Raw genomic sequence first — 21,506 nt, forward strand, 5'->3', positions numbered from 1 at the left:
TAGTGTCTTCTTTCATTTGTAATTTGAATCTTCTTTCCTTTTATCTTAATTGAGTTAAAGGTTTGTTGTTTTTGTTTAGTTCTTTAAAAAAATCTCAGTTTTCTTAATTAGGTTTATTATTTTTCAGTCTCTATTTTATTTATTTCTTCTCTAATCTGTGTTATTTCCCTCCTTCTACTAACTTTGACTGAGTTTATTCTTCTCTAGTTCCTTGAAATGTCACATTGTGTTGTTTATTTGAGATCTTTCCTCTTTTATAATGTAGGCATTTATCATTATAAACTTCTCTCCTATAACTGCTTTTGCCGCATCCCATAAGTTTTGATGTGTTATGTTTTATTTTGTTTTGTCTCAAGATACTTAAAAATTGATTTTATTTATTGATTGATTCATTGGTTGTTTAGAAGCATGCTAATTTCCATGTGCTTGTGAATTTTCCAAAATTCCTCTTGATGTTGATTTCTAGTTTTATAACACTATAGTTAGAAAAGATACATGGTATGACTTTAGTCTTCTTAAATTGTTAAGACTTGTTTTGTGGTCTAACATATAATCCATATGTGATCTGGAGAATGTTCTGTGTGGGCTTGAGAAGAATGTGTATTTAGATGCAGTTAGATGGACTGTTCTGTATATGTCTGTTAGGTCCATTTGTGCTAAAGTGTAATTCACGTTCAATGTCTCCTTACTCATTTTCTGTCTGTATAATCTATACATTTTTGAGAATGGAGTATTGAAGTACGCTACATTATTTTATTGTAATCTATCTCTATCTTCAGATCTACTAATATTTCTTTATAGATTTACTTTTTTCAATGAATGCATATGTATTTATAATTGTTATATCTTCTTATTTATTTGACAATTTTATTATTATCTAATGCCCTTCTTTGTCACTTTTTACAGTTTTTGATTTAAAGTCTAATTTTTTCTGATAGAAAAATAGGTACCTCTATTTTCTTTTGATTTCTGTTTGCATGAAAAATCTTTTTCCGTCCCTTCCCTTTCAGTGTGAATATTGTCAATGTAGAAGTGGGTATCTTTTCAGAAATCTTTTTATTTTCACTTTTTAAAAAAATTTTCAATTATTATGGATACATAATAGCTATATTGCAGTGAGTCTTTTATAGGCAACACAAAACTGAGTCTTATATTATATTTTTATATGTCTTCATAATGTTAATTATCTCCTTTTGTATCAGCTTGAAGACTCACCTCAGCATTTCTTGTAAGGTAGGTCTAGTGGCAAATGAGCTCCTTCAGCATTTGCTTCTCTACGAAAGTCTTTTTTTTTTCCCCCTTCACTTCTGAAGGAAAGCTTTGATGAGTAAATTTTTGGTTGGAAGCTTTTCTTTTTCTTTCAGCACATTGATTATATCATTCCACTCCTTGGCCTAATGTCTGCTGAGAAATCCATTGTCTTATGAGCATTCTCTTGTATGTTAGGATCTTAGTTGTTTTTATTGTTTCTGTTGTTGTCGTTGTTGCTGCTGCTTTCAATAATCTCTTGTTTTGATTTTTGACAGTTTGGCTACAATATGTCTTGATGTCATTTTCTATGAGTTGAGTATCTTTGGAGACTTTTCAGCTTCTTGTATTTGGTTGTTTATATTTTCTTCAGATTTGGAAAATTTTGAGCCATTATTTTTTAAATCAGGTTTTTGTTCCTTTCTCTCTCTTCTCCTTGTAATTCTATAATAAGTAAATTAGCTTTCTTGATGTTTTATTGTAAATCCCATAAGATTTCTTCATGACTTTTTCAGTCTACTTTTTCCTACTAACTGCATATTTTTAAATAACTGTGTTTGAGTTCAAAGATTCTTTATTTTCCTTGATCAATTCTGCTGTTGATGATGTGCTCTACTGCATTTTAAAATTTCATTCATTGTGTACTTTAACTCCTGAATTTCTGTTTGGTTCTTTATTATTATTTCAGTTTTTCTGTAAATGTCTTGTTTTGGTCATGTATTATTTTCTGATTTTGTTTAGTTGTTCTTCTGTGTTCTTTTGAAGTTTGCTGAGCTCCCATAAAATAATTATTTTTAATTATCTGTCATGTAATGTATAGATTGCCATTTATTTGGGGCTTGTTACTGTGAAATTATTATGTTCTTTGGGTGGTATTATGTTTCCCTATTTTTAAAAATATTTCTTGTTGCTTTGCATTGATGTCCACACATTTGACGGAGCAGTCGCCATTTTCAGACTTTATGAACTGGTTTCAATAGGAAAAGCCCTTCCTCTATGGGTGGGTGTGGGGGTGCTAGAAGGTAGTTTGTAATAGTTCTGGCTCTGTGGGAATAGGAATATAGTTTACATTGAGCTCTGTCAGCTAAGGTCTGTGTTGACAAACCTTGTAGGGATTATATGCAGCCAGGGATGTGGATAATTACAGTGGCAACCATAGCTTTGGAGTCTTTGGTGGGAAAGGCTGCTAGGGCCCTTCCAATCTGTTTATTCCACCTGAAAAGTCATGACCAAGAGGATCCCTCTTTGTGCTGGCTCTGGCTGGAGGGCTTGCTTGTGGTAATGGCCATGGGGTCTGATTTGCAATGCCCATGGAGCTGCCACAGAGCTGGAGTCTGAAACATGGACATACATAAAGAAACCAAGGCTCTAGGGTTGGGGCAGTGGTAACACCAGTGCCACAAACACAGACACCCTCACTCTCACATTGAGAATGGTGTATGAGGCATGGGTTCTTGTGGGACAGCCAGGGATTTGGGGTCTAGAGTCCAGGCATGAGCAGAGCTGCAGCATCTCAAAGGCCAAGGATGCAAAGTAGCCTATAGTGACATTGGCTCCAGTGTCTGAGGTGTGGGTGTACACAGCGCAGCCACAGAGCTAGGCTCTAGAGCATGGGAATGTAAGGAGCTACAGCAACTTTAGGATCTAGGGAGTGGACTAGTTTGCTGTACTGGCAGCTCAAATGTCAGAGAAATGGGTGCTCATGGAACAGCTGTGGAGCTAGAGTCGGAAGTTAGGTACATGAGAGCAACCATGGTTCTAAGGTCGAGGGTGCAGCTAGCCCATAGCCACAGTGGTTCCGATGTTTGAGGCCTTCATGTTCCTGGCATGGCCATAAAGTCCAAGTCTGGAACACAAGCAAGCACAGAGTGGCTAAAGAGGCGAGATTTGGTGTATGGGCACATGTGGGGTGACTATGGTTATAAGGGCATGGGCATGCATGATGTCAGGAAGGGTAACAGCTCCAGTCCCAGGGAGACACAATAGCAACTTCTTTTTGCAGTATGTTCCAGAGGGAATGAACAGGGATGACTGTTTGTTACCTCAGTGGTAAAAATTGTCAATGTCATTTGCAAAGGAAGCTGATGAGGATTGTGTTGGCACGCACCCTGTGGCTGATACTAATAGCCACCATATTTCTTCTTTATTTCTAGCCATCTCCAGGCACCTCAGATATACCAACTTTGTAGCAATACCTTTTATTCAGTTATTCTTTTTCTTTTTTATATATGTTCCACCATGTTGCTGCATGTGCTTATATGGACCCTTGAGCCCTCCCAAAGCTGTTTTCACTGGTGGATAACTATCGATTTTTTGTGTGGAGAAGGAGAGAAGACGGCTTGCATTTCCTACTTTACTCTCTTATTGGTGGTGCCATCTCATTCACAGTACTTGACAAAACATTTTCATGAGTCAAAGACAATTCTCTAAATATTACTGGATTTATTTGTATTGTGGTTACTCTAGCTCCACCTGGTTCTTTTGTTGATATATTGAATTTTGAGTAGTAGCCATTTTCAGGAGGGAAGTTTGAACAAATACTTATAAACAAAAATTCAAGTGATAATTTAATATAAATACATTCAGAACTCTAGAAGTAAGCTACATACATTTGGTTAGTGCAAAAACTACAATTCCTTCTTCACCAACATAATATAATGTGCTGAGATGAGTATCAGATAATAGGAACATCAAATGAAGTCTATCTGGTACTAGAGAGTGAGTTGTGAATGTTGTAAAGGACACAAATTGGAAGTGGAGATAGCTGAGATATGGGATCACAGAACAGTTTTTAAACAAGATCTCTACATATTTATATAGGTGCATTGGCTAGATTTAAGATGGCAGAGTCTGGAGGTGAAAGGCATCTATTCAGAGGCTATTAGTAGAGCCCTAATGAGAAATAATGAAGTTCTCTATTACAGCCAGTAACAGTACTTCGAAACCAGAATGTGAATTGGAAATGCAACTACTTTCTGAATGCACTTAACGGAAGTAGTTTCTTGTGCAAAATTAGAATATAAGTTTAAATTTTAATAAGGAAAAAACTGGTATCTCTGTATCTGGCTATTTCTTTTGCATTTTACACTATTAACTACATAAATTGCAGTTACATTTACTTGCCCTCTCTTCAAGTTGTCCTAAATACTTCTTAGTCATATAACAGATATGTAAACTGAATGAGTCAAGGAAAAAATGAATTAATGAAACAATTATTATACAATTACATTTCTGTGTGTATGCTAAATATTAGATGAAAGCTTTTAAATCATTAAATACTGTCATGAAATAGATCTATTTAATCCAGAAGCATCTTAATTTTATTTAGATACTTTGGTATAAGCAACTATTAACATTAGATAATGTTTAATATATAATAAATTTTGTTAAAAATTTAGTGACTTTTCAGGTATTTCTGGCTATCTTTATAAGAATGGAATCTCCTTGAGAACAGAAAATTTATCTTATTCACTACTGTATCTTTGAATGCTAGAGCACTTTTACATCTCTTTCAATAAATAAATCTTGAATAAATGAATAAAGATGAGCTCTCTAGAAATGTCACATCCTGAAAGCTCTTATTTTGAATATTAATAAACATATAAAAGCAAGTAAGTAACTTCTGTATTAGGAATAGGAATCAAAGGCACAATTTTAGAAGGTTCACAAAGAGTATTAATGAATGAAGAAGTTCTTATATTAGTTAACATTTTCCAGAGAAACAGAACCAATAAGATATGTGTGTGTGTGTGTGTGTGTGTGTGTGTGTGTGTGTGTATAGACAGAAAGAGATTTTGAGGAATTGGCTCATGTGATTATAGGGCTGGTAATTCCAAAATCTTCATAGCAGGCCTGCAGGCTGGAGACCTGAAGAATAATTGATGATGCAATTTTGAATCCAAAAGCAGTCTGGAGGCAGAATTTCTTCTTGTTTGTGGAAACTCAGTCTTTGAAGATTTTCAGTTGACTGGATGAGGCTTACCCACATTATGGAAGATAACATTTTCTACTCAAAGTCTACTGCTTTAAATGTTAATCAGAAGGCTGGGCAAGATGGCTGACTAGAGGTAGCTAGTGTGCTCTACTCTCCTGGAGAGAAATACAAGGGATGAGTAAATACAGCACCTTCAACTGGAACATCCAGGTACAGTCATTAAGAACCAGTAAAACAACTCAACCCACGAAGAATGGAGAAAAGCAAAGCAAGACGACTCCCCACATGGGAGCAATGGGAGAGCCTCCCCCATTCAGGAAAGCAGTGAGTGAGTGAGTGACCCTGGGGACCCACACTTCTCCCACGGATATTTTCAACCTCGGGTCAGGAGATCCATTTGTGAATCCACTCCACCGGGGCCTTCAGTCTGACACATAGAGCTACATGGACATTCAGCAGAGCAGCAGCCGCTCAGGCACACATGGAGCCCCAAGAGATTTAGAAATCTGGGCTTCCCAGCAAAGGCAGCTACAACTCTGGCAAAGCAGGAGGTTAGAACCCTGTACATATTCCTAAGAAAAGAGCTGAATCCAGGCGGCTAAGCAAGAGGTTAAAACCCCATAGGTCCTCCTAGGAAAGGAATTGAATCCAGGTGGCTGAGCAGCAATGATCTGCAAGCTCCATTTCCATAGCACTTCACTGGGTAAAACCTACTGGTTTGGAACTCCAGTCAACCACCAGTAGCAGTCTTATCCCTCCCTGAGACAGAGCTCCCAGAAGAAGGGGTGGTCTACAATCTTTGCTGTTTTGCAGCCTTAGACATTACTGCTTTCATTGTAACCACTCTATGGCTTGATCCACCACAATCAAGTAGGCTTTCAGGCTGTGATACAAGGTTGTTTCAACATATGCAAATGAATAAAAGTGATTCACCACATAAACAGAACTAAAGACAAAAACCACATTATCGTCTCAATAGCTGCAGAAAAGAGTTTTGGTAAAATTCAACATCCTTCATGTTAAACACTCTCAATAAACTGGATACTGAAAGTATACATCAAAATAATAAGAGCCTTCTATGACAAACCCACAGCCAACATCATACTAATTGGGCAAAAGCTGGAAACATTCCCCTTGAAAACCAGCCCAAGACAATAATACTCTCTTTCACTACTCCTATTCAACACAGTATTGGAAGTCCTGGTCAGAGCAATCAGACAAGAGAAAAAAGTAAAGGAAATCCGAATAGGAAAAGAGAAAGTCAGACTATCCCTGTTCGCAGATAACATGATCCTATATCTAGAAAACCCTATAATCTTGGCCCAAAAGCTCCTTCAGTCAATAATCAACTTTAGCTAAGTTTCAGGATACAAAGTCAATGTACAAAAATCACTATCATTCCTATACGCCAGCAACAGCCAAGCCAAGCGCCAAATCAGGAATGCAATCCCATTCCCAATAGGCACAAAAAGAATAAAATACCTAGGAATATAGCTAACCACGGAGGTGAAAGACCTCTGCAATGAGAATTACAAAACACTGCTCAAAGAAATAAGGGATGATACAAACAAATGGAAAAATATTACATGCTAATGGATAAAAATAATCAATATCATTAAAATGGCCATATTTATCAAAGGAATTTACAGATTCAATGCTATTCCTATCAAACTATCAATGACATTCTTCACAGAGTTAGGAAAAAAAACTATTTTAAAATTAATATGAAACAAAAAAAAGCCTGAATAGCCAAGGAAGTCCTAAGCAAAAATAAGAAAGCTGGAAGCATCAATGTCCAGGTGAAAGCTAGAAGCTACCCAACTTCAAACTATACTACAGGACTACAGTAACCAAAAAAGTATGGTAATAAAATAGACACATAAACACATAAACCAATGGAACACAGTAGAAAGCCCAGAAATAAGGTCACACACCTACAACTATCTGATCTTAGATAAAGCTGACAAAAACAAGCAATGGGGAAAGCATTCTTATTTAATAAATGGTGTTGGGATAGCTGGCTACTCATATGCAGTAGACTGAAACTGGACCCCTTCCTTACAGTGTACAGAAACATTAACTGAGGGTGGATTAAAGACTTAATTGTAAAGCTTAACACTATAAAAACCATAGAAGATAACCTAGGCAATATCATTCTGGACATAGGAACTAGCAAAGATTTCATGACGATGACAAAAGCAATCACAGTAAAAGCAAAACTTGAACAAATGGGATCTAATTAAACTTAAGAGGTTCTGCATAGTAAAGAAAACTGTCAACAGAGTAAACAATGCACAGAATGAGAGAAAATATTTGCAAACTATGCATCTGACAAAGGTCTAATATCCAGCATCTATAAGGAACTTATATATATATGTATAAAAAATATATATTACAAATATTTGTCTATATATAAGTATATGTTTATAGAATAATTATATATGATATATAAATATATATCATATATAATATGTCTATATATAGAATATAGAATATATATTTTATATACAGAATATATATTATATATATAGAATATATATTTTATATACAGAATATATATTTTATATATAGAATATATAATATATATTTAATATGTAATATATACTTAATAATATATAATATATTATATATACTTAATAATATATTATATATACTTAATAATATAATAATATATAATATATAATATATATTTTATATATAGAATATATATAACAATTCCATTAAAAAGTGAGCAAAGAACTTGAACAGACACTTCTCAAAAGAAGACATATATGTAACTTACATATAAAGCATATAAAAAACCTCAGTATCACTAATAATTAGCAAAATGAAAATCAAAAGTATGATAAGATACCGTGTCACACTAGTCAGAATGGCTGTTACTAAAAAGTCAAAAATAACAGAGGTTGGGCTGGGCACCGTGGCTCATGCCTATAATCCCAGCACTCTGGGAAGATCACTTGAGGCAAAGAGTTCGAGACCAACCTGGCCAACATGCAAAACTACATTTCTACTAAAAGTATATATATAAAAAAAAATTAGCCGGGCATGGTGGTGCGTGCCTGTAGTCCCAGCTCCTTGGGAGGCTGAGGCACAAGAATCATTTGAACCTGAAAGGTGGAGGTTGCAGAGCTGAGATCGGGCCACTGCACTTCAGCTGGGTGACAGAGCTGTGTCTCAAAAATAAAATGAGAAGTTTTATTTTCTCATTTTATGAGATATGACTCATTTTATGAGTTATGAAATAAAAATAACAGAGGCTGGCATGTTTGGAGAGAAAAAAAGAACACTTATACAGGGTTAGGAGTATAAGTTAATTCAACCATTGTGGAAAGCATTGTGGTGATTCCTCAAAGAGCTAAAAGCAAAACTAACATTTGACCCATAAATTCCATTACTTGTTATATACCCAAAGGATTAAAAATTATTCTATCATAAAGACACATGCATGTATATGTTCATTGCAGCACTATTTACAATAGCAAAAACATGGAATCAACCTAAATGCCCATTGATGTCCGACTGGAAAAAGAAAATATGGTACATACACACCATGCAATACTATGCAGCCATAATAAAGAATATCATGTTATTTACAGGAACTTGGATGAATCTGGAGGCCATTATCCTTAGCAAACTAATGCAGAAACAAAAAATGAAATACTGCATGTTCTCACTTATAAGTGGGAACTAAATGATGAGAACACGTGGACACAAAAAGGGGAACAGCAGACACTGGGACCTACTTCAGGCTGGAGGGTGAGAGGAGGCAGAGGATCAGAAAAAGTAACTATCTAGTATTAGGCTTACTACCTGGCTGACTAGATAATCTGTACACCAAACCTGCGAGTCACAAGTTTACCTGTATAACAAACCTGCACATGTACCCTGAACCTAAAATAAAAGTTAAAAAAATTTATGAATTTCAAAAGAAATTATATAAATAGAGCAGACAATCCTCTGTAGATCTGGAACCATTTGATAATTGCCTGAATCATATTTGCTTTACTCAGACATGAAATCGGTGTTAATTACAATTTAAAATACCTTCACAGCAACATCTAAACTAGTGTTTGACCAAATTACTTGCCACAATAGCCTAGCCAAGTGACATGTAAGATTAACCATCATCACAGCTCTCCATGGCAAATAAAAGAATTTCTTTTAGTAGTGTCTGGCTCAATGGAGTACATATTATGAGCACAGTATAAATGCATGAATATAGCATTACAGATACTTAGCCACTGTAAGGGATTGAAGATATTTTTTGTTGTGATACCAAAAATATTTAATAGTGTTTTTTCATACACATAGAAGAAACTACAGAATCATTAAAATTTTGCAATTAAATTACTGGTAGAGGTGAATTGATATGTTTTTATGAGTACAGCATAACTGACAATTTTTAAATTTTACTTCCTTATAATTCAATCCTTTTCTTGGTTCACTTTTTAAAAAATTCTTACCTGTTGTTTGAAATTCTTTCAAGTGGTGATTTACCCTATCTGTTGAACTCTGTGGCAGTTTTACGTATGGTGGCTCTTCAGTGTGCTTTTCAATAATGAGCATAGGAATTAAAATGACAATTTGGCTGGAAGGAAAATATTGATGGCCATCATTTGCATTTCAGACACACCTGTTGAAGGTACAACCTTTAAACTGAAACTTCATCCCTAAGGCTAGAAAATACGAGATTATTTTTGTAATTCTCACCAAGGATATAGTTTATTTTCTCATCAGCTCATGGATCTTTGCTCTGCCACAAGCTCTGTAAATATATATCAGTGATTAAGTGAAACAGCCAATGATAAAAGTATAGCATTGACTGCTGGAGGCCATTGCTATTTCTCTGCACCTCCCCCTTGGACTACAACATTGAGCAATTGATTCATTATTAATAGCTTTTTAGCCTCAAAGCAAGCTTTTACTGTTACATTGCTGGATTCTGAAGATGGCAAAAACAAAAGAAGTCATCCTTCAGATCAGCATGTTTTCCTTCTTGTAAAAGTTTCCAAAATGTGTTCATAGCATTGTCTTGCTTAGAGTTCCAGCACTTTGTATTCTCCAGGAAGATTTACTCAGGCTAAATTATAAGATATTCAGCCAGTGCATTTTCTACCATTGCCTGCAAATGTCCATCATGGCATTCTCAAATGAATTTGCTTGGTACAAAAGTGGCAATTGATTGTGAGTAAGTTTTACTTTTTCTAGCAAGTTTTTAATTGAGTATAATTATACAGTCTAGGGACAAATATTTTGAAATATACTGGTATTCAGTTTTTCTCCTATTCTTATCAGATGGACATATAGTAAGAAATCTGTTCCAAAAGGATTCATAAATACCGAATAAGAGTGCCTGTGAGGATGCCTTATAGCTATAAATGGTTTATAGAGACCAGATTTAAAATTCATTGGATCTCTGTCAAAAATAATATTGTTAGTGTGTTGGATAGATCAAAGGTTTGAGCTATCATGAGGCAGAGTTTTTCACCTCTAGCTCAATGATATGATTCTCTTTCAAACTGTCCTTAATTTAAAGACTGAGAAGTGAGTTTTTCTCTCTGTATACTTCCAAGTAAAAAAAGCAATGTTAGTATGTACAAGTGAAAAATTAAAAAAAAATTATTAATTTATGCTCCAAATTCTCTCTCTCCCTCTCTCTCTCACACACACACACACACACACACACAAACACACACACATACACACACACATCTTTAACTAGATTAGTATTTATAATCTAAGAAAAAATAAGTAAAAGAAAAAATAAAGGACTTTGCTTGTTATGGCATAATGTTATCCAATAAAAGAATTATCCAATTTTACCAGAAAATTGTGTTCTTTTTGAGGTTTGCAAGTGTTTGTCCATCCCAAATATCTGCATAAAAGTTTTCATGTATTTCCTATTTATCTAAAATATAAAAAGCAAAGAAAATATAGTTTTATTTAGTAATGCTCTAGTATCTGTCCCAATTGTTCTTCTTATTTTCTCGGTGCGTCCTAACCCTTTTGTGTGTAAGTTCATTGTAATTCTCATGGCTCTTAGCATATAGCATTACATATTTCTCAAGAACATGCTTAGTTCCACTCTGTGCATTGTATTTATTTCAGATCAGATAAATTGGTGCCAATTCTGTTACTAAAAGCATTGAAGGAATAAGACCTTGCTTTATATAAATTTCTTCATTAATTTATCTCAGTATTTAATGACCTTTGAAAAGAGAAGATTTTAATTTATTTTGAGCCTAAATCCTAACTTTGTTATTTAAGCTTAGTTTATTATTTTTTATAATAAATCTTTATATATATATATATATATATATGATGATTATAGTCAGTCTCTTTACTGCCCAAGTTAGAGACAGCCTCAATTTTGTAAAATGTCTTTTTTTAAACTCAAATTTTAGCACTATCTGTGGTTTAAGTCCCTTTATTTCAGTTCCAGCTGCATACATGCAATTCTACTAACTAGCTATGTCAAATTTTGTCTTCTTAGATGATCAATCAGTTATTCTTCCTTCGTTCTATATTAAAATAGTATGGTCCTTTCATTTTTACTAAGTAATGCTTGTTATAATATTTCTAAATGGCTCCAAATATCCTGAGCTAGCTAGAGGAAATAACATCTTTTGAAAAACACACACTTCTAAAGCCTTGTTAGGTATTGGTCAAGATAAATTTCCACGTGTAGCTGTGAGTACAAAAGAATAATATACATTTAAAAAATGTAGACTTTGAGAAAACAAGCCAAACTTAAGAGATAATTCTGATTTGTCTTTGAAGTTTGATGAAACAGAAAAATGACTAATAAAAACCAAGAAATGAAATACTTTGAAGAAGGACATAGTAAATAATGAAATCCTGCAGAAACACAAATATAGAGGCAGAAGAAAGATTACTTACTATGTTATAAGAAAATCTTGGGTAATATTAGTGTAATTTCATAAAAGTGGCATGTAAGTTAAATAAAGTTTGCATAGGAGGAAGAAAGAAGCATATGAAAACAGGGCCACCTTGGTGGCTCACACCTCTAATCCCAGCACTTTGGGAGGCTGAGATGGGTGGATCACCTGTTGTCAGAAGTTTGAGACCAGCCTGACCAACATAGGGAATCCCCGTCTCTACTAAAAATACAAAATTAACCAGGCATGCGTAATCCCAGCTACTTGAAAGACTGGGGCAGGAGAATCGCTTGAACCCGGGAGGTGGAGGTTGCAGTGAGCTGAGAGAACACCAGTGCACTCCAGCCTGGGTAACAAGAGCGAAACTCCATCTCAAATAAATAAATAGATAGATAGATAGACAGATAGAAAGAAAGAAGCATGCAAAAACAAAGTTGAATGCTGAAATCACCTTAGCCCCTAGAAATGTCAGCATGCTATCAGTAAGATGCAAACATGTTTCTGATTTTTAGTGACCCCCTGGATGAAGTTAAACAGTATGAGTTTGTATTAAATTCAGTAGACAAAATTAAAAAATATATATCTGATAATGTTTAGGAGATTGAATTTAGAGGGAGAGAACATGAAGAAGAGTGTTGGATTAGCAAATAAGTAGACAGAGTTTTATAGAGCAAGGAGCCTTATAAGACACATATTTATTTATTTATTGAATCTTAAGAGCTTGGAGGAATGAGAGACTCAAAGTCTTGCTGATGATACAGAGGGAGTGAATGGGGAAAGGAGATAGATGGGTGCAGTCCCAGAGAAGAACTACAGTATTGTAGACATTGAAGACAGTATATTTACAACGAAGCTAGGGGTGGAGGAGTGACAGTGAAGTACAGTGGAGACAGAAAGCACTAGGGCTTCCTCCCTTCTCAGCAGGAGAAATTTCTCTCCTTCTGATCAAGATTACTATCTCCATCTGTGCTTTGTATAACTCAGGCAAACTGCCTCATCCATCATCCCTCCTCCTCCTCAAGCTCTGGCCTATTTTCCTATGGCTCCTTTAGCAGATAAGTATATACCCCAGTTGAAAACATATCTATCATGGAAGGAAGAAAGGAAACAAAGAGGAAGTGTGATGGACAACTTTATGTGTAAACTTGGAAAATGTTTTTGAATGAGATTAACATTTATATCAGTGAACTTTCAGTAAGCAAATGGCCCTCCATAACACATGTGGACCTCATGCAATCTGTTGAAGGCCTGAATCTAATAAAAAGACCCACCTCCCAAACAAGAAGAAATTGTCCAGCAGATTGCTTTCAGATTAGAACTGTACCATCGGCTCTTCTGAGTCTCAAGCCTGGCAGCCTTCACTACATTTGGACTTCCCAGTCTCCATAATCATTTCCATAATCATGTGAGTCTCTCTCTACACACACACACACACATATTGTGAAAGTTGTCAAATTAAAATAGAGTCAGTTGTGTCAAATCCTGGCAAAACGGAGGTGGCAATAGGCCATAAAGGGAGGGCTCTCATGCACAATTCTAATAACAGAAACTCTCACAAGAAGTTTTTCCAAACCACAGCTTACTGCATGAGTCACACAAAGATAGATAGCAGCACAAGGACAGCTAGCTGCTTATACAAAAACATTTGCCTGACACACTGTCTCACAAGCCCAATCCTATGAAACAGCCTGCTATATCTAAGATTACAAGTTTTATCTAGCAACTGCCACCACTCACCAATCACAGCTTGCCAGCTCCCAAAAGACATTCTGACACCAGTAAGCTTATCTTTTCCCAGTGAAATTCTATTTATCCTTTGTTCTCCAGACATACTGGAGACCACCCTGATCTGTATGTGTGTCCTGGATTGCAATCCTATTTCTCGTATATTATTCTCAAATAAAAGAAAAAAAAAACTTTTTACTTAGAGATTTGTCTCTCTACATTTTATGTTGACATTGTGTGTGTGTGTGTGTGTGTGTGTGTGTGTGCGCGCACGTCCGTCCTATTGGTTCTGTATCTCTGGAGAACCCTTACTAATTCAGGAAGGAAAAAAGGAAATAACCTAGACCCTGATTCTGGTGCTATTCTATAGTTCTTCCACTTTGTAATGCTAAGGTACCTGAAAGAATAGTCTAGAACACTTTCAAACCTCAGAAATAGTCTTACCTTTCAACATAGAATGACAGCTCTAACCATGCTAACCATCTAGAAGCTATTGTGGAACTCCAGTTTCAATTTATGTATTAGTTAGGTCAAGGAATACTAGTTCTTATATGAAAACAAATACATAATCAAGGAGTTCTGTGACTTAATATAATATGTATTTCTCAATAAAAATCTAGTGTAGTTATTCTTGGTAGCATGATTCTTTGGGAAGTTTTCCTTTTATCAAATACTCCAGGATTCAAACTGTTCCAATTTAGGATGCTACCTTAAAGACCTCTCTCATAGAGGCCTGCATCCAGCTGAATTTGAGAAATTAGCAAGGAAGTGAAGGAAATTTTGAGATATTTTAGAGAACATCTAGAAATGCTGTACATTATTTCTGTTCATAGTCCATTGATCAGAAATAATCACTTGGCCGTACATAAAATCAAAATGAGTATTTTACTCTTTTCCCATACCCAGTATGCAATAAATTATTACTTAAACACATCAGATACTTATGCCACAGTAGTCATAACTTTTAGTTATAATAATAATATATGAGGTATATTATTATTGCTTGTTAATACCATTCTCAGGTAGGGCATATTTATATTGTTATACAGTTTTTCTGTTTTCTTTAGAATTAGTCACTTTACTTTTATCTTTTTTTCTGTATTACTCAAGTCATTTCCAATCCCTCTAAAGTAAATATAAATCTTCTCTTAAGATAAACATATCACATATTCTATTAATTTCATTTTCTTGAAGATATTTCTCCTATATAAAATTTCTCATAATCTTGACTATTTACTTCCTTTTTGTCGCCTACAGTTGTCATTCTAGGGCCTTTTTTGATTGTGGTCAGAATTATCTTTTTTCCTGCTCTCTCTCTTTTTTCTCCTGTTAATTTTTGTTGTTATTTTGTCCTTTAACTGTATTCGCTTGAGCTTCAATACACATGTTCAATCAACAATCTTAAAACACACACTAACTATATTACACTTACCTTCTGAAATTTCTTTACCCTTCATTTAGATGTGCTGAATTCTTTGTAGTTATGAACTTGTCATGTTATGTCATTCCTCCCTGACATTTGCAATACTGATCTCTCCAGCAAAGTCAATCTTTGAATATTTGAAAGTTGGAGGGTAATTATTTGTTAGCTCCCTCTCTTCTATTTGACAAAATATTTTCCATTAAAAATCATGAAATGAGATGATAAATTTTAATGGCCAGAAAAGAAAGAAACCAAAACAAAATACCACAGTCTTCTTGAAGGTTGTTTACATAATAATGCTAGTAAAAAACAAAGAGAAAAATCACACCAAAATAATTCTACTGTATGATAAAATAACTGATTAATAATTTTGATTATATTAATATATATTTTAAACATGGATTATATTTATATTTTGGCTTGTTGATAAATTAATAGCATTATTCTTCCCATTTTGAAACCTTAATCCCTGCAAGTTTGTCATTGATTTCACCACAGTTTATCTTCTTTGCAAAAGGTACAAGGAACAAAGCATACTTTTGTATTTTTTAGCAAAAGTCTTCTAAAAAACCTGTGCAGAATTTTTGAAGCATGGTCTGTGAATATGATGGAATATGACACTCATGAATAGGTAACTAATCTCTTAACTTTAAGTTAGTCAAAATGAAGCTGAGCATAGGTGGTCCTGACCTAATCAGATGACCCTTTAATAAAAGAAGCATCAGAGAGGCATTCTGTTGGCCTTCAATATGCAGCCTTCATAATGTCTACCGTTGAAAGGAAATTGAATTTGGTAATAATATTTTGAGCTTGGAAGAAAAGCCCAAACTCCGAATGAGATTACAGCCTAGCTGACACTTGATTTCAGCATGTGACACCCTGAGCAGAGAGTTCAATTATGCTGTTCCCATTCTTCTAATTCCTACTCCCACAAAATCTCCGAGATTATACATGAATACTGTTTAATTTTAATTTTTATTTTTCAATCTAGGGTACATGTGCAGGATGTGCAAGTTTGTTACATAGGTAAATGTGTGTCATGGTGGTTTGCTGCACATATTAACCCATCACTTAGGTACAAAAACAGACACAGATCAATGAAACAGAATAGAGAACTCAGAAATAAGATTGCACATCTAAAACCATCTGATCTTTGTCAAACCTGACAAAAACAAGCAAAGGGGAAAGGATTCTCTATTTAATATATGGTGCTGGGAGAACTGACTATTCATTTGGAGAAAATTGAAACTGTATCCCTTCCTCACGCTTTATATAAAAATTAACTCAAGAGGGATTAAAGACTTAAACGTAAACTCCCAAACTATCAAAACCCTAGAAGAAAATTTAGGCAATACCATTCAGAACATAGGCATGGGCAAAGGCTCCATGATGAAATTGCCAAAAGCAATTGCAACAAAATCAAAAATTGACAAAAGGGTTATAATTAAACTAAAGAGCTTCTGTATGGCCAAACAAACAAACAAACAAAAACCTACCATTAGAGTAAACAGGAAACCTATAGAATGGAAGAAAATTTTTACAATCTATCCTCTGACAAAGATCTAATACCCAGAGTCTACAAGGAACCCAAACAAATTTACAAGAAAAAAAAAAAAACCGTTAAAAAATATGCCAAGGACATGAACAGATACTTCCCAAAAGAAGACATTCATGTAGCCAACAAACATATGAATGTTGTTTTAAGTCACTAAGTTGGTAGTAATTTGTTACGCAGCCATAGAAAACTAAAAAAAAAAAAGTAAAACTGCAGGCCCCAATCCTTATGGATATAGACACAAAATTCTCAAAAATATTAGCAAGTGAAATCCATAAATATATAAAACTAATAATACATCATTCCTAAATTGGGTTTATATTGAGAATGATAAGATGGTCTTATATTTAAAAAATAAATCGGCTGGGCACGGTGGCTCACGCCTGTAATCCCAGAACTTTGGGAGGCCGAGGTGGGCGGATCACGAGGTCAGGAGATCGAAACCATCCTGGCTAACATGGTGAAACCCCGTCTCTACTAAAAAAAATACAAAAAATTAGCTGGGTGTGGTGGTGGGCGCCTGTAGTCCCAGCTACTCTGGAGGCTGAGGCAGGAGAATGGCATAAACCCAGGAGGCGGAGCTTGCAGTGAGCTGAGATCCGGCCACTGCATTCCAGCCTGGGTGACAGAGCGAGACTCCGTCTCAAAAAAATAAATAAAAAATAAAAAATAAATCAATATAATCTACTATATTAACAGAAAAGGAAGAAAAATATGCTAATAGCAGTTTATACAGAAAATCATCTGACAGAATTCAGTTTATACAGAAAATCATCTGACAGAATCCTTTACAGTAAATCTCCCCCAGCTAGCTCTAGAAGGGAGTTACTCAACGTGATAAAGGGCAGATAGAATAGACTTACAGGTAATAGCAACATTAATAATAAAATAATGATTATTTTCCCCTAAGATCTGTGAAAAGTGAAGAATTTTTTCTCTCTCCACTCTTAAACAACCTAACATTGGTACGTCAGTGCAAAAAGGAGTAAAACAAATAAAAGGTATACCAATTTGAAAGGGGAAAATACAATTTTTCTTCTTCACACTGACATAAATCATTTTTAGAAAATCATGAAGAATCTACAATGAAAGGAAAAAGATAGCCCTCCTAAAATATTAGCTAGAATATAATTTCAGTACACATATTTCAATAAAATGTCTATACATTAGCAATAGCAAATGGAATTTGAAATTTCAAAATTATACAATTTACAAGAGCTCTTCAAAATTAAATACTGAGGCATAAATCTAGCATAATGTAACTCCATCTCAAAGAGATATCTATACTCTTACGTTTATTGAAGCATTATTCACAATAGCCAAGATATGAAAACAATCAAGTGTCTATTGATGAATGAATAAAGAAAGTGTGTGTCTATGTATTTACAATAAAATATTATTCAACCATAAAAAGGAAATCCTCCCATTTGCAACAACATGGATAAAGCTAGAGGACATTATGCTGAGTGATATAACTCAGGCATAGACAGCTAAATACCATCAAAGAGTCCCACTTCTGTTTATATATCCAAAGGAAATGAAGTCAGTATCTCAAAAAGAATTCCACATGAATTCTTATAAGTGGAATTCTTATAAGTGGAATCTAAAAAAGTCAAAATTCTAAAAGCAGAAAGCAAAATGGTGGTTGTCAGTGGCTCAGGATAGGGGAAATGGGAAGATATTGATCAAAAGATAAAAACTGTCAGTTATAAGGTGAATAAGTTCTGGAGATCTTACATATAGCATAGTGACTATAGTTAATAATTCCATATTGTTTGTTTGAAATTTACTAAGAGTATACATCTTAATTGTTTACACTACACATATACACACACACAGGGGTAACTGTAGAAACAATTATGTTTCTACATAATTGTTAGAATTGACATAATTCTAACATGTCAATTTGATTGTGGTAATTATTTCACAAAGTATACACACAGCAAAGTAGCACATGTACACTTTGAATATATATAACTTTTATTTGTCAATTATACCTCAATAAAGCTAGGAAAAAAGAAATCCAACTAAAACATGGAGATTTCCAATATCTTAGATGATTTATCAAAAATAATATATGGATACAAAGTAAAAACATGAAAATAATTTTCTATATCATGAGTCTCAGGAAATGTAAATTATTAATACCACAATAACACATTATTATACAACTATTAGAATGACTAATATGAAAATCAGAGACAATATTGAGTACTAGAAAGCACGTGGAACACCTGGAACTATCATACATTGCTGGTGGGAATGCAAAACGATACAATTGGAAACAGAGGGCAGCTTCTTTCAAAATTAACATACACTTACCCATGACCCAGAAATACAACTGCCAGGCATTTAACTAGGCAAATGTGAATTTATGTCAAAAAATCCCTACTCTAGATGTCTATAAAATTTGTGTTAATAATTACCAAAAACTGGGGGAAAAGAAGTGACTTCTAAGTACGAGTGGACAAATAACTTGTGGTATATCCAGATACTTAAATACTACTCAACAATTAAATGGAGCAATTTATTTACATATGCAAAAACTTGGATGTATCACCGAGGTATTGTGTTGAATGAAAGAAATAGACACAAAGTTTATATACTATATGGTTTACTTTGTATAATGTTCTCCAAAAAACAATGCTTTATATCCATTGTAAATATTTGCCACTTTTTAGGGGTGGGTAGAGGCTATGAATTTAAATGAATAACATGAGAAAGTTGTGGTGATTGTGCTTTTTTGTATCTTGTTTGTGGTAGTGGCTATACGAATCTGACAACTCTAAAAGCCAGCATGATTTCTTACCTCCAAATGACCACACTAGCTCCCCGGCAAGTTTTTATTTGGCTCTTCTCTGTCAGACTGGAAAGACTGAAATGACAAATACAGAATTCCAAGTCTGAATAGCAAAAGAGGTCATTGACATATAATAGAAGATTGAAATCCAATCCAAGGAAAGCAATAAAATGGTCCAAGATTAGAAAGAAGACAAAGCCATTTTAAGAAAGAACTGGCTGGGCACAGTGGCTCATGACTCCTAGCACTTTAAGAGGCCGAGGAAGGTGGACTACCTGAGGTCAGGAGTTCAAGACCAACCTGACCAATATGGTGAAACCTCATCTCTACTAAAAATACAAAAATTAGCCGGGTGTGGTGGTGGGTGTCTGTAATCCCAGCTGCTCGGGAGGCTGAGGCAGGAGGATTGCTTGAACCTGGGAAGTGAAGGTTGCAATGATCCAAGATTGCACCACTGCACTCCAGCCTGGGTGACAAGTGAGACTCCATTTAAAAAAACAAAAAACAAACAAACAAAAAAACCATACTAAACTTCTGGAAATAAAAAAATCACTACAGGAATTTCAGAATGCAATTGGAAGCACTAATAACATAATAGACCACGCCGAAGAGAGAATCTCATAGCTCAAAGGCAACTCCTTTGAATCAACACAGGAAGACAAAAATAAAGAAAAAGGAATTGAATGAAATGAACAAAACCTCCAGGAAATATGGGATTGCCTAAAGAGACAGCTCCTGTCACTCATCGGCATTCTAGAAAGAGATGGAGAGACAGCAAGCAACTTGAAAACACATTTGGTATACTGTCTTGAAAATTTCCTCAACCTTGCTAGAGGTCAACCTGCAAATTCAAGAAATTCAGAGAACCCCTGCAATAACTATTCAAGACAACTATCTTAAAGACACATAGTTATCAGATTCTCCAAAGCAACTGTGAAAGAAAAATTCTTGAAGGCAGCTGGAGAGAAGGGGCAGGTTATGTACAAAGGGAACCCTATCAGGACCTTTCAGGAGAAGGTCCTAAGATATTGGAGATTTCCAATATCTTAGATGATTTATCAAAATAATATATGGATACAAAATAAAAACATGAAAATAATTTTCTATATCATGAGTCTCTTAGGAAATATAAATTATTAACACCACAATAACACATTATTATACAACTATCAGAATGACTAATATGAAAATCGGAGACAATATTGAGTACTAGAAAGCACGTGGAACACCTGGAACTATCATACATTGCTGGTGGGAATGCAAAATGATACAACTGTTATAGAAGCAGACCTATGTAAAGGTCAGCAGACCTTTCAGGAAAAACCTTACAAGCCAGAAGGGATTGGGGGCCTATATTTAGCATCCTTATAGGAAATAAATTCAAACCAAGAATTTCATATCCAGCCAAACTAAGCTTCATCAGTGAAGGAGAAGTAAAATCCTTTTCAGACAATCATATGCTAAAGGAATTAATCACCAGAAGATCTGCCTTACAGGAGGTCCTTAAGAAAGCGCTAAACATAAAAATGAGAGACCATTACCTGCCGCCAAAAATGCACACTTAAATATATAACCCACTAGCACTATAAAGCAATTCTACAATCAAGTCTACATAACAACTAGCTATGACAGTATCAATTTCTCACATATTAATACTAACCTTGAATGTAAATGAGCTAAATGCCTCACTTAAAAGACAAACAGTGACAAGTTTGATAAAGAAGCAAGGCCCAACTGTATGCTGTCTTCACAAGACCTATCTTGCATACAATGACACCCAGATGCTCAAAGAAAAGGGGTGAGAAAAGATCTATCAATCTAATACAAAACAACAAAGAGCAGGGGTTGCTATTCTTATTTCAGACAAAACAGACTTTAAAGCAAGAATGATTTAAAAGGAAAATGAAAGGTATTACATA

The sequence above is a fragment of the Macaca fascicularis genome, chromosome 4 (assembly GCF_037993035.2).
Source record: "Macaca fascicularis isolate 582-1 chromosome 4, T2T-MFA8v1.1".
Lineage (NCBI taxonomy): Eukaryota > Metazoa > Chordata > Mammalia > Primates > Cercopithecidae > Macaca > Macaca fascicularis.